Below are 13,867 nucleotides of genomic sequence, written 5' to 3' on the forward strand. Positions count from 1 at the left end.
CAAATGACGCACTACATGATATAAGGAAGATTATCACATGCATATCGGTATTATCTTTCTTATGAAAATGCATTCCTTTCATTACCTTTTACTTTTTAAAATGAACTCAAATTGAGTATAATGTAATAATTTAAGTAGAATAGATTCTAATAATATAATGATCCAGTGTTTTGCACTACTTCACTGCTTCACTGCTCTATGCCATCTGGAAATAAATCCTCAGACTGCTTACTGCCCTGGGCTTGTACCAATAAATTACAGGAGCACATCTATATATCACTGCGTTGAAGCAGGAGACACACAATCACTGTAAACACATCCTAAATACAGTGTTCCAGCACCTTTGACCTCACCCAGAACGTATCATTTCTTGAAAGGGATTGCTGTCCGAATGCACATCTGAATCCCAAACAGAATCTCTAGTAAAATACGATCATTTGTGAAACAGGCAAATGACTGTCTCAGGGTCAATTCCTCATTGTCAGACACATGTATGCAATGCTTTCACCGTGCATTGAGCGATAGGGATTAAAGACGCCACAGATAAGGTTAGAAGTCATGTTCTATGATCATTTCTTTCAGCATTAGGGACTAACTATACTAAACGTATGATGATAAAATGTTATTTTCACATATATTAATGTAATAAATGATTGCTTATGCTTTATAAACAAATCTAATTAAAATAAATGATTACGTTTTGTATTTATCTTGTACCATAGAACATGATTTTCTTTGTATTTCAAGCCCACAAAGGGTCCAAATGACGCACTACATGATATAAGGAAGATTATCACATGCATATCGGTATTATCTTTCTTATGAAAATGCATTCCTTTCATTACCTTTTACTTTTTAAAATGAACTCAAATTGAGTATAATGTAATAATTTAAGTAGAATAGATTCTAATAATATAATGATCCAGTGTTTTGCACTACTTCACTGCTTCACTGCTCTATGCCATCTGGAAATAAATCCTCAGACTGCTTACTGCCCTGGGCATGTACCAATAAATTAAAGGAGCACATCTGTTTATCACTGCATTGAAGCAGGAGACACACAGTCTCTGCAAACACATCCTAGATACAGTGTTCCAGCACCTTTGACCTCATCCAGAACATATCATTTCTTGAAAGGGATTGCTGTCCGAATGCACATCTGAATCCCAAACAGAATCTCTAGTAAAATACGATCATTTGTGAAACAGGCAAATGACTGTCTCAGGGGCCCATTCCTCATTCTCAAGACACATGTATGCAGTACGTACACCATGAATTGAACAATAGGGATTAAAGACACCACAGGTAAGGTTAGAAGTCATTCTGACTATATTCTAAAATATTGGACTCATATTCTTATGATGGCAGACATGATGCTGCGTTTAAAACCGGGGTTAATGGACATTATATGACTGTCAATTCTGTTTTGTTTTGGAGACTCTTGGCTGCCTATATGGTACAGTGCAGCGTGAAGGAAACATTTTCCAAAACTGTGTCAGCTCAAAAGTTGTAAGAGAACCTCTCCAGCTGCTTTAACTCTCTTCATTTTTGTCATTTAATTGTCTGTCGGCACTATGTGGCAGCGTTGCATGACAACCCATCTCACCACTGAAAGGAACCTAAGAGCTTTGGTAAGAGAGGAGAAAAGGACCTGGCCAGTAAGGGGCTCGAACCCGCAACTTTGGCGTTATTAGCACCACGCTCTAACCAACTGAGCTAACCAGCCTCACGACAGTGGTCCTCTCTGTGCTGCAAAAAATCGAACTCAGGGAATTTCTTTTGCCCTCCTTTGAATAGAAAGCCGTGTAATTCAGTGTACGGGCTTTTTTCATGCAGTTTCATGGTTCTTGTAACCCAAATCCTACACTGGCCTGAAGTGCCCCCCCATTTCACAGCATTTTTCAGCTGATTTAAAATGTACCTAAAGGAGAAGCATTATTGAAGACCATCAATTACCAAGAGCTTTTGTCAAAGGTTTTGGTGGTCATTTTTAATGACCACAGAGCAATGTGACCTCGGTTTTACATCTCATCCAAAAGACAGCGCCCTTTTACAACACAGCGTCTCCGTCACTATGCTGGGGCATTGGGACCCGCACAGACCTCAGGGTGAGCGCCCCGCCGCCGGCACCATTAACACCGCTTCCAGCTGGAAGGTTTGTTTTTCCCTGTAGCTCACCCTCATCCGGATTCTGACCTGGCTCACACCTGCTTAGCTTCAGTGGGTTTTCAGTTGCGAGTTGCAAGGGGATGCAAGTGATGGAGCAGCTCGCTGCAAAAGCCACTGCATTGGCCGGGAATCAAAGCCGAGCCTCCTGCGTGGCAAGCGAGAATTCTACCACTGAACCACCAATGCTCAGTACCCGGGCCTTCAAAAAAGACGCTTTTTTGGTGCTCTGTGCAAAAAGCGTCGACATCTGCTTCCAGCTGCAAAATGCCATTCGCGGACGCTGAATAATTTATTTGCAAGGGAGCGGGTACAAGCAATTTGGCATTTTAAAACCACCAGGAACACCAAACAGGCGCGCTTCTTTGCTTGCGCCGAAACACAACGACAGGAGGTGGACAACGTAGTCGGCAGGATTCGAACCTCTTTCTGTCTATTATATACTAAATATTCTCTTGTCTGTCTCCTGTTTGTATAGAACTGAATGTCCCTGACAATGTACTGTTAGTTTTAATTGAAGAACGGCATTTGTGTTCAAATATATCAGACAAGTTTACGTAACTGCTCATGCGACACTCAGTTGTAATTAGTCAAGAAATAAAGTCGAACAACAGCTGCGGGTTTGATTCTGAACGTATCAGATTGCAGCACCTTTTACTTCAATTGACAAATGATAGAGATTCGAAGAGAGATCCTTCAGACCAGCAAGCAAACCCACGGCTATTTCGGTTTTCTATCTAGGCAACGTTGGTGTCTGCAATAGCATACATGAAAGCGTGATGCAATTTCTGTGGCTACATTTGTTGCACGTCATGCACAGTAAGAGTGTTTCTAACACCAAATAAAAAGTCAACAATTAGCGATCACGCCTTCTCCTCAGTTAACCCACTGAAACCCTTGCTGTTAACAGTTCTTTAATGCGTGCTTTACGAGCACCTACATATTGTGTCGGTTCTTTCAGTTTTATTCATTAGGTTTTCAAAGGCATAAGTAGAACACCAGAGGTGCGAACGCAAGATGTGTGGTTATCTGAAGAACTCATTTCCATGGCAGCGGGGCCAAGCGATTTAGCGTTTTTATAGTACCAGGAAAGGAAAAGCAGCACTTCACCTTTGCCGCGCAGGCACAAGGAGACGTGCAGCAGACGCCGTAGTCGGCAGGATTCGAACCTGCGCGGGGAGTCCCCAATGGATTTCGAGTCCATCGCCTTAACCACTCGGCCACGACTACAGCGAGATCGCCATCGCCGCATTCCTCCTTTAATCTAACACGGAGTGCCACGTGGCTGCGGAAACCTTTTCAAAGTCGCTCTCCGTTAAAAAAAATAAATACCTTTGACAAAATACGTGCCGGCAGATAGACACGCCTCAGAGGGTTTAAGGCTGGCTTCACGTTCAAATGATAAAGTCTCCCCGTCCGGATGTCAAAATGCAGCTTTGGCAGACAGAACAAACAGCAACAAACCACAAATGTGGATAAGGATTTTACAAGCTGCACCACACTGCACTTTCAAAAGCATTTACATTCCTGTTAGACGCAGGAATTGCCTTTGATTTGCGTGCTTACAAACGCCATGGAAAACGAAACAAAACAAAAGCCCTCAGCTCCTGCACTTGATTATAATGCCGTTACGTGTCGAAGCAGGAATTTACGTCATCCTACCACTGCAACACGGGGAATAGAGGGAAATGAGCACACGCTACGAATCGTCTCAATCACTCCCTAGAGTCGTAAGGCGCATTGAAGGGTGCACCCCCATCATTAATCGTTGCGCCTCTGTGAAAGGAAAGCTTTTGAGCAGTCTTTGAAACAGCTCGGATGAAACACTTGATTGCTTCCATGTGCATCTGGAGCCCATTTCTTATTTTCACTTCATGCCGCCCAAAGCATTTCTAAAACAGGAGATTCGCGTTTGGGAATGCGCCCTGCCCTACAAATAAAACAGGTCTACGGGTCTGAAACCTGCTCCACGGAAAACAGCTCTGTTGCGCATTTGATCAAAGGGAGAGTCGCTGTTCTTACTTTTTGATGACATAACACCCAAAGGGGCTTCTTTGGAGCTGTATTCCAACCAGCATCCTAAAGCTTCTTGGCGGTATCCTTTGCAGTCCTCTGTTTGGTCAACAAGGGACAGAAGGGGGCAGCTTTCCTCACACATACAGTGCAATGTACTGTAGTGTTCCCGTTCATTGAATTCGCAGTTCTGCATCAGACCTCTAACTCGTTACATTAGCTTGGATTTAAGCCATTAAGCAGGCTTCTAGTGTATAAACGTCTAGAGGAATCACAAACTATTTGAGAGGCCATCATCCCAGGGGGAACTGACAAAGTCTATCCCTAAACACCTAGCGCAATCTCTCGAGAGACTGTCAAAAATCGCTTTCTCCGTTTGCGTTGCAAGTAAGTGAAAACACGGTCTCAAACCAGAGCCACTTGGCAGCAGCGGCACGTAAATACTGTTACTGTCACTGCTCGATACTGACGTTAGCCTACTATACCATGTTCAGCCACCGCTAGGAAATGTACGGCTCTAGTACTGGAGCAAACAACAGGAGGGCCAAAGGCGCACGGGCACACATGGAGAGTGACGAGAATGGGACTCGAACCCATGCGTGCAGAGTACAGTGGATTAGCAGTCCATCGCCTTAACCACTCGGCCACCTCATCTAGGAAACTGGGCTGTCCAGACATGGGTTGCCGCGCTCCAGATGATCTTTTTCTTTTTTTTCCCTCGTACTCGAGGGTCATTTTCCTGTTCCACATGCGATTTCAACATTTTCCTTGGGAGATGTCAAGCCAGCAAGCCACTACTGTGGTTCAGTGGCCATTGTGGAGTTCAGTGGCCCTGTTGTACACAGAATGCACATTGAGCTCCTTGGACATGAAAAGTTCCAGATAAAAGCCATTTGTCATCCTTTCTCTTGGTGTCGATGTTGCTATTGTATATAAAGGTGGCAACTTGCTCAGCGAGCAGGCGGAGCACACACCGAATGCAGATGTGTCTGAGTGGTGTGTCCAAGTGGCTGCAAAAAAACAGCACTCCCGGGGCGCCGTGGCTTAGTTGGTTAAAGCGCCTGTCTAGTAAACAAGAAATCCTGGGTCCGAATCCCAGCGGTGCCTTTTTTTGTGCTGTGTTCTCGAACAGAACTGGTCATTATGGACAACCGCATACGCCTAGACTTAATTAAATGCAAGTATTCATTTCCTGTCTTGAACGACTTGTTTTTCTTAAAATGGATGCAACTTGCAAAACATGAAATACAAACCTCGCTAATCAGCGCTCGCGGCTGGCAAAAAAAAAAGAAGTCAGCAATGTTTTTTTCTTTAACCTTAAGCCTGCTAATGGAGAAGAACCTAGTCGCCATATCACATACATCCGTTTCAACGATAAGAAGGTAACAACTATCCTCACTCGAGAGTAAATCTCACGTTGAGGGCATATTTTTTTCCACTTTACCATGAGTCGGGCTCAGCTACACAGAGGCGAGAGCAGAGCAATGAGGTCACGGGGACAGGGGAGTCACACGCTGGCAGTTTGAACACGCGGAAGATCACTGAGGGATCCACAGTATGTGGACCCTCCGTGCGCCATCATTCCACACTCCAGACTCTGAATCCTGCCATCCGAGTTAAGATCTCGGCGGAACCTGAGGCGCAGTTCTTTCTTAAAACGTAATCTGGTGAGCATTTCTAGAATCGTACTTGTATAGATGCAGCCTTTAATGTGTTGCTAGGTTAAAATTTATGACTTCTTGTATTTCAGTAGGCAACTGCCCTCTTGATTTCGGATTTAATTTCTTTATTACAGGGGCGCTTTTATGATGACAGAGTCATGTTCAGGTACTTTGCTTGATGGAGGAAGCTCATTTCGGACTCTGTGATCTGCTCACCTGGAAAGGTCTGCTGTACTACTACAAGAGAGAAGTAGAGTCTGGAGGAAGGGACAATTTTATGATGCTTTGGAAGGTAATGTTTTTTTTTTCTTTGAAATCGAAATGAATCAGAATATCAGTGCAAAAGACAAACTCTTGGTTTGGTTTAAAGAGATATGGTTTTAAAACAGACAAAATGTAGAAAACAGGTGTTTCTCACTTTTGGAAAAGAATGGACCGGGGGTAATATTTTACTAGTTGCAGTGCTAAGCTCACTGAGTTACAGTCCTGTACTGTCACACCAGGGCCAGTGGTGCAATGGATAATGTATCTGACTATGGATTAGGAGTTTGGAGGTTCGACTCCTGCCTGGCGCTGGTTGTTTTTAAACACATCAGCCTACTCCCTAAGTAGCCTGTGCTACTTACTGCATTGTAATCGTACCCAGTAAGAGATTTCCTTCATGTAAATGAACTGCATCTGACAGCTTTAGAAAAACACCTGGGCTCAGTACGGTGCAGAGAGCTCAAGTTGTGTATAATGTAATAATTTAAGTAGAATAGATTCTAATAATATAATGATCCAGTGTGTTGCACTACTTCACTGCTTCACTGCTCTATGCCGTCTGGAAATAAATCCTCAGACTACTTACTGCCCTGGGCATGTACCAATAAATTACAGGAGCACATCTATATATCACTGCCTTGAAGCAGGAGACACAATCACTGCAAACACATCCTAAATACAGTGTTCCAGCACCTTTGACCTCATCCAGAACGTATAATTTCTTGAAAGGAATTGCTGTCCGAATGCACATCTGAATCCCAATCAGAATCTCTAGTAAAATACGATCATTTGTGAAACAGGTAAATGTCTCAGGGGCCCATTCCTCATTCTCAAGACACATGTATGCAGTACGTACACCATGCATTGAGCAATAGGGATTAAAGACACCACAGGTAAGGTTAGAAGACATTCTGACTATATTCTAAAATATTGGACTCATATTCTTATGATGGCAGACATGATGCTGTGTTTAAAACCGGGGTTAATGGACATTATATGACTGTCAATTCTGTTTTGTTTTGGAGACTCTTGGCTGCCTATGTGGTACAGTGCAGCGTGAAGAAAACATTTTCCAAAACTGTGTCAGCTCAAAAGTTGTAAGAAAACCTTTCCAGCTGCTTTAACTCTCTTCATTTTTGTCATTTAATTGTCTGTCGGCACTATGTGGTAGCGTTGCATGACAACCCATCTCACCACGGAAAGGAACCTAACAGCTTTTGTAAGAGAGGAGAAAAGGACCTGGCCTGTACGGAGATCGAACCCACGACCTTGGCGTTATTAGCACCACGCTCTAACCAACTGAGCTAACCAGCCTCACGACAGCCATCCTCTCTGTGCTGCAAAAAATCGAACTCAGGGAATTTCTTTTGCCCTCCTTTGAATAGAAAGCCGTGTAATTCAGTGTACAGGCTTTCTCGTGCAGTTTCATGGTTCTTGTAACCCAAATCCTACACTGGCCTGAAGTGCCCCCCATTTCACAGAATTTTTCAGCTGATTTAAAATGTACCTAAAGGAGAAGCATTATTGAAGACAATCAATTACCAAGAGCTTTTGTCAAAGGTTTTGGTGGTCATTTTTAATGACCACAGAGCGATGTGACCTCGGTTTTACATCTCATCCAAAAGACAGCGCCCTTTTACAACACAGCGTCTCCGTCACTATGCTGGGGCATTGGGACCCGCACAGACCTCAGGGTGAGCGCCCCACCGCCGGCACCATTAACACCGCTTCCAGCTGGAAGCTTTGTTTTTCCCTGTAGCTCACCCTCATCCGGGTACTGACCTGGCTCACACCTGCTTAGCTTCAGTGGGTTTTCAGTTGCGAGTTGCAAGGGGATGCAAGTGATGGAGCAGCTAGCTGCAAAAGCCACTGCATTGGCAAGGAATCAAAGCCGAGCCTCCCGCGTGGCAGGCGAGAATTCTACCACTGAACCACCAATGCTCAGAACCCGGGCCTTCAAAAAAGACGCTTTTTTGGTGCTCTGTGCAAAAAGCGTCGACATCTGCTTCCAGCTGTAAAATGCCATTCGCGGACGCTGAAGAACTTATTTGCAAGGGAGCGGGTACAAGCAATTTGGCATTTTAAAACCACCAGGAACACCGAACAGGCGCGCTTCTTTGCTTGCGCCGAAACACAACGACAGGAGGTGGACAACGTAGTCGGCAGGATTCGAACCTCTTTCTGTCTATTATATACTAAATGTTCTCTTGTCTGTCTCTTGTTTGTATAGAACTGAATGTCCCTGACAATGTACTGTTAGTTTTAATTGAAGAACGGCATTTGTGTTCAAATATATCAGACAAGTTTACGTAACTGCTCATGCGACACTCAGTTGTAATTAGTCAAGAAATAAAGTCGAACAACAGCTGCGGGTTTGATTCTGAACGTATCAGATTGCAGCACCTTTTACTTCCATTGACAAATGATAGAGATTCGAAGAGAGATCCTTCAGACCAGCAAGCAAACCCACGGCTATTTCGGTTTTCTATCTAGGCAACGTTGGTGTCTGCAATAGCATACATGAAAGCGTGATGCAATTTCTGTGGCTAAATTTGTTGCAAGTCATGCACAGTAAGAGTGTTTCTAACACCAAATAAAAAGTCAACAATTAGCGATCACGCCTTCTCCTCGGTTAACCCACTGAAACCCTTGCTGTTAACAGTTCTTTAATGCATGCTTTACGAGCACCTACATATTGTGTCGGTTCTTTCAGTTTTATTCATTAGGTTTTCAAAGGCATAAGTAGAACACCAGAGGTGCGAACGCAAGATGTGTGGTTATCTGAAGAACTCATTTCCATGGCAGCGGGGCCAAGCTATTTAGTGTTTTTATAGTACCAGGGAAGGAGAAGCGGCACTTCACCTTTGCCGCGCAGGCACAAGGAGACGTGCGGCAGACGCCGTAGTCGGCAAGATTTGAACCTGCATGGGGAGTCCCCAACGGATTTCGAGTCCATCGCCTTAACCACTCGGCCACGACTACAGCGAGTTCACCATCGCCGCATTCCTCCTTTAATCTAACACGGAGTGCGACGTGGCTGCGGAAACCTTTTCAAAGTCGCTCTCCGTTAAAAAAAAATAATACCTTTGACAAAATACGTGCCGGCAGACAGACACGCCTCAGAGGGTTTAAGGCTGGCTTCATTTCGGAATGATAAAGTCTCCCCGTCCGGACATGAAAATGCCACTTTGTTACACACAAAAAAAGAATCAACAACAGAGAAATGCCCACAAGCATTTGAAAAGCCGCACCACGTCGCACTTGAAATAGCTCTTACATTAGTGGTAGACACAGGAATCGCATTTTTATTTACGCTCTTACCAACGCGATGGAAAGCAAAACAAAGCAAAGCAGAGCAAAACAAAACGAACAAACGAAAACCCTGCACATAACGCCGTTACGTGCCCAAGTGGTATTGTACGTCATCCTAGCACTGCACCCCGGGTCGTACGGTACATGGGAACGAGCACACGCCACGAATCGTCTCGAATCACTCCCTACAGCTGTAAGGCGCCTTGAAGCGTGCACCCCCAACATTCTTCTTTGCGCATCTGTGAAAGGTAAACTCTTGAGCAAACTCTGAACCAGCTCTAAGGAAACTAATCCGATTAGACGTAACTTTGACTCATCTTTTTACGCTCAGTGCTGGATTGCTCAAACTCCAGCTAGGGTTAGGGTTAGCATTACCACGCTACTTAGACACTTTGTTTACGCTCAGTGCTGGATTTTGGGAACTTCAGGACGAGTGGGAATTTTCTCCTATCTGTCCATTCTGTTTTGTTTTGGAGACTCTTGGCTGCCTATGTTGTACAGTGCAGCGTGAAGGAAACATTTTCCAAAACTGTGTCAGCTCAAGAGTTGTAAGAAAACCTCTCCAGCTGCTACAACTCTCTTCATTTTTGTCATTTAATGTGACACTCGATGTATAACTGGAGCCTCACATATGCAAATGGTGCGGCTCCAGTTCGACACCCAGTTCGACACCACTTTACAGTATATGACAAAAGCATGGCAAACTGTGCCGGACCAGCAGATAACTTCCGCTTATTTTGACCATATTAAACATTGGAAATCTTCCCACTTGCATTTGTGACACTTGATTTTGGCTCCACCTAAGAAACTCTTAAATCTTCTAACACTTTTCTCTTCTCCCGCAACACACTTGTCTGTCGGCACTATGTGGAAGCGTTGCATGACAACCCATCTCACCACGGAAAGGAACCTAACAGCTTTGGTAAGAGAGTAGAATTACCTGAAGAACTGCTTTCCATGGAAGCAGGACCAAGCGATGTAGCATTTTTATAGTACCAGGAAAGGAGAAGCGGCACTTCGCCTTTGCCACACAGGTACAAGGCGACGTGCAGCAGACGCCGTAGTCAGCAGGATTCGAACCTGAGCGGGGAGTCCTCAATGGATTTCAAGTCCATCGCCTTAACTACTCGGCCACAACTACAGTGAGCTCGCCGCCGCCGCATTCCTCCTCCGGAGTGCGAGGTGTCTGCGGAAACCTTTTTAAAGTCGCTCTCCGTTAAAAAAAAAATACCTTTCACAAGATACATGCCGGCAGACAGACACGCCTTAGAGGGTTTAAGGCTGGCTTCACGTTCAAATGATAAAGTCTCACCGTCCGGATGTCAAAATGCAACTTTGGCAGACAGAAAAAAAACATCAACAAACCACAAATGTGGACAAGGATTTTACAAGCTGCACCACACTGCACTTTCAAAAGCATTTACATTCGTGTTAGACGCAGGAATTGTCCTTGTTTTGCGCGCTTACGAATGCCATACAAATAAAACAGGTCTACGGGTCTGAAACCTGCTCCACGGAAAACAGTTCTGTTGCGCTTTTGATCAAAGGGAGATTCTCTGTTCTTACTTTTTCATGACATAACACCCAAAGGGGCTTCTTTGGAGCTGGATTCCAACCAGCATCCTAAAGTTTCTTGGTCGTATCCTTTACAGTCCTCTGTTCGGTCGACATGGAACAGAAGGGGGCAGCTTTCCTCACACATACAGTGCAGTTCTGCATCAGACCTCTAACTCGTTTCCTTAGCTTGGATTTAAGCCACGAAGCAGGCTTCTACTGTATAAACGTCTAGAGGAATCACAAACTATTTGAGAGGCCATCATCCCAGGGGGAACTGACAAAGTCTATCCCTAAACACCTAGCGCAGTCTCTCGAGAGACTGTCAAAAATCGCTTTCTCCGTTTGTGCTGCAAGTAAGTGAAAATGCGGTCTCAACCCAGAGCCACTTGGCAGCAGCGGCACGTAAATACTGTTACTGCCACTGCTCGATACCGACGTTAGCCTACTATACCATGTTCAGCCACCGCTAGAAAATGTACAGCTCTAGTACTGGAGCAAACAGAAGGAGGGCCAACATCTAACAGGCACACGTGTCAGACATAGAGAGCGCCGAGGATGGGATTCGAACCCATGCGTGCAGAGCACAATGGAGTAGCAGTCCATCGCCTTAACCACTCGGCCACCTCGTCAATGAAACTGGGCTGTCCAGACACGGGTTGGCACGCTCCAGATGATCTTTTTCTTTTTTTTCCCTCGTACTCGAGGGTCCTTTTCCTGTTCCACATGCGATTTCAACATTTTCCTTGGGAGATGTCAAGCCAGCAAGCCACTGCTGTGGTTCAGTGGCCAGTGTGGAGTTCAGTGGCCCTGTTGTACACAGAAAGCACATTGAGCTCCTTGGACATGAAAAGTTCCAGATAACAGCCATTTGTCATCCTTTCTCTTGGTGTCGATGTTGCTATTGTATGTAAAGGTGGCAACTTGCTCAGCGAGCAGGCGGAGCACACACCGAATGCAGATGTGTCTGAGTGGTGTGTCCAAGTGGCTGCAAAAAAACAGTACTCCCGGGGTGCCGTGGCTTAGTTGGTTAAAGCGCCTGTCTAGTAAACAAGAAATCCTGGGTCCGAATCCCAGCGGTGCCTTTTTTTGTGCTGTGTTCTCGAACAGAACTGGTCATTATGGACAACCGCATACGCCTAGACTTAATTAAATGCAAGTATTCATTTCCTGTCTTGAACGACTTGTTTTTCTTAAAATGGATGCAACTTGCAAAACATGAAATACAAACCTCGCTAATCAGCGCTCGCGGCTGGCAAAAAAAAAAGAAGTCAGCAATGTTTTTTTTCTTTAACCTTAACCCTGCTAATGGAGAAGAGTTAAACGACCGAGTCTATGCAGCTTAAACGGTGCTCACGTCGGGTTCTTAGCTGAAAGGGTGATAAATCCCGCTCACCCCAGTCCTTAATCTTTTAAAAGGATACAAAATTGAACCTAGTCGCCACATCACATACATCCTGTTCAACGATAAAAAGGTGACATCTATCCTCGATCCAGAGTAAATCCCACGTTGAGGGCATATTTTTTTCCACTTTACCATGAGTCGGGCTCGGCTGCACAGAGGCGAGAGCAGAGCAATGAGGTCACGGGGACAGGAGAGCCACACGCTGGCGGTTTAAACACGCGGAAGAAAACTGAGGGATCCACAGTATGTGGACCCTCCGTGCGCCATCAGTCCGCACTCCGGACTCTGAATCCTGCCATCCGAGTTAAGATCTCGGCGGAACCTGAGGCGCAGTTCTTTCTTAAAACGTAATCTGGTGAGCATTTCTAGAATCGTACTTGTATAGATGCAGCCTTTAATGTGTTGCTAGGTTAAAATTGATGACTTCTTGAACTTCAGTAGGCAACTGCCCTCTTGATTTTGGATTTAATTTCTTTATTACAGGGGCGCTTTTATGAAGACCGAGTCATGTTCAGGTACTTTGCTTGATGGAGGAAGCATATTTCGGACTCTGTGATCTGCTCACCTGGAAAGGTCTGCTGTACTACTACAAGAGAGAAGTAGAGTCTGGAAGAATGGACAATTTTATGATGCTTTGGAAGATAATGTTTTTTTTTTCTTTGAAATTGAAATGAATCAGAATATCAGTGCAAAAGACAAACTCTTGGTTTGGTTTAAAGAGATATGGTTTTAAAACAGACAAAATGTAGAAAACAGGTGTTTCTCACTTTTGGAAGAGAATGGACCGGGGGTAATATTTTACAAGTTATATAATAGTAAAATATTATATAATAGGGGTAAAAGTCGCGAGGGGCTTCAGCTTTTTCGTGCTTAATATGGTGCACTGTGGCCACGGCAGATATGGGATCTATAAAAGCCGAAAATTCTCCGATCATTGCCTGACACAGCTCCTCAAAGCTATTACAGACCTCAGGTCCTTGTCTAGACATCCACTCGTGGACCGCTCGGCTGGTAGTTTTCCTTACTAACATAGCCTTTTCCTGTTCGGACGCTTCGGGCATAAACTGCAAAGTATATCTCAGCTCATCAATGTAGGTCTCCACATTATTCCCTGACACTGTCGGGTCAAACCTTTCTACATCTTTGGCTAACTGCCTCAGGGAGTGGAGGTTAATTTTTACAGTTTCTCCGTGGGCAGGGAGACGGCCGTGATCAGGAGCAGGGGGTCTATGCCTGAATTGAATCGCCCTTGCGTCTCGCGCAGGACTCGGCGATCTCCCCCATGCCGATCCGACCACAGACCCTGGCCGGGAGAAACCTCCTGGGTGAGCGCTCCGGGTTGCTAGGTGGGCTGGCATGTAAGTGGGATCTAGCCTGTTTTGCTTCCAGTACGGCAGCATCTAACTCCTTTTGCCTTTCCTGGCTGAGCTCATTTAAACTCTCAATTTCTTTTTCTTTTTCTTTCAAGCTCGCTTCTAGGTCTCTCCTAGCT

The 13,867-nt window shown here is 44.8% G+C and overlaps 3 non-coding genes across 3 annotated transcripts; all 3 read right to left on the minus strand.

The window, feature by feature from the left end:
- Positions 1-3,314: 3,314 nt before the first annotated feature.
- trnas-cga (transfer RNA serine (anticodon CGA)) lies at positions 3,315-3,396 on the minus strand. The gene has a single exon. It is a non-coding gene; the product is annotated as a tRNA-Ser (tRNA).
- Positions 3,397-9,004: 5,608 nt separating this feature from the next.
- On the minus strand, positions 9,005-9,086 carry trnas-cga (transfer RNA serine (anticodon CGA)). Its single transcript has one exon. It is a non-coding gene; the product is annotated as a tRNA-Ser (tRNA).
- Positions 9,087-11,520: 2,434 nt separating this feature from the next.
- Positions 11,521-11,602, minus strand: trnas-gcu (transfer RNA serine (anticodon GCU)). Its single transcript has one exon. It is a non-coding gene; the product is annotated as a tRNA-Ser (tRNA).
- Positions 11,603-13,867: the final 2,265 nt, after the last annotated feature.

This window comes from Lepisosteus oculatus, unplaced genomic scaffold (assembly GCF_040954835.1).
Source record: "Lepisosteus oculatus isolate fLepOcu1 unplaced genomic scaffold, fLepOcu1.hap2 HAP2_SCAFFOLD_40, whole genome shotgun sequence".
In the NCBI taxonomy this organism is placed as follows: Eukaryota; Metazoa; Chordata; class Actinopteri; order Semionotiformes; family Lepisosteidae; genus Lepisosteus; species Lepisosteus oculatus.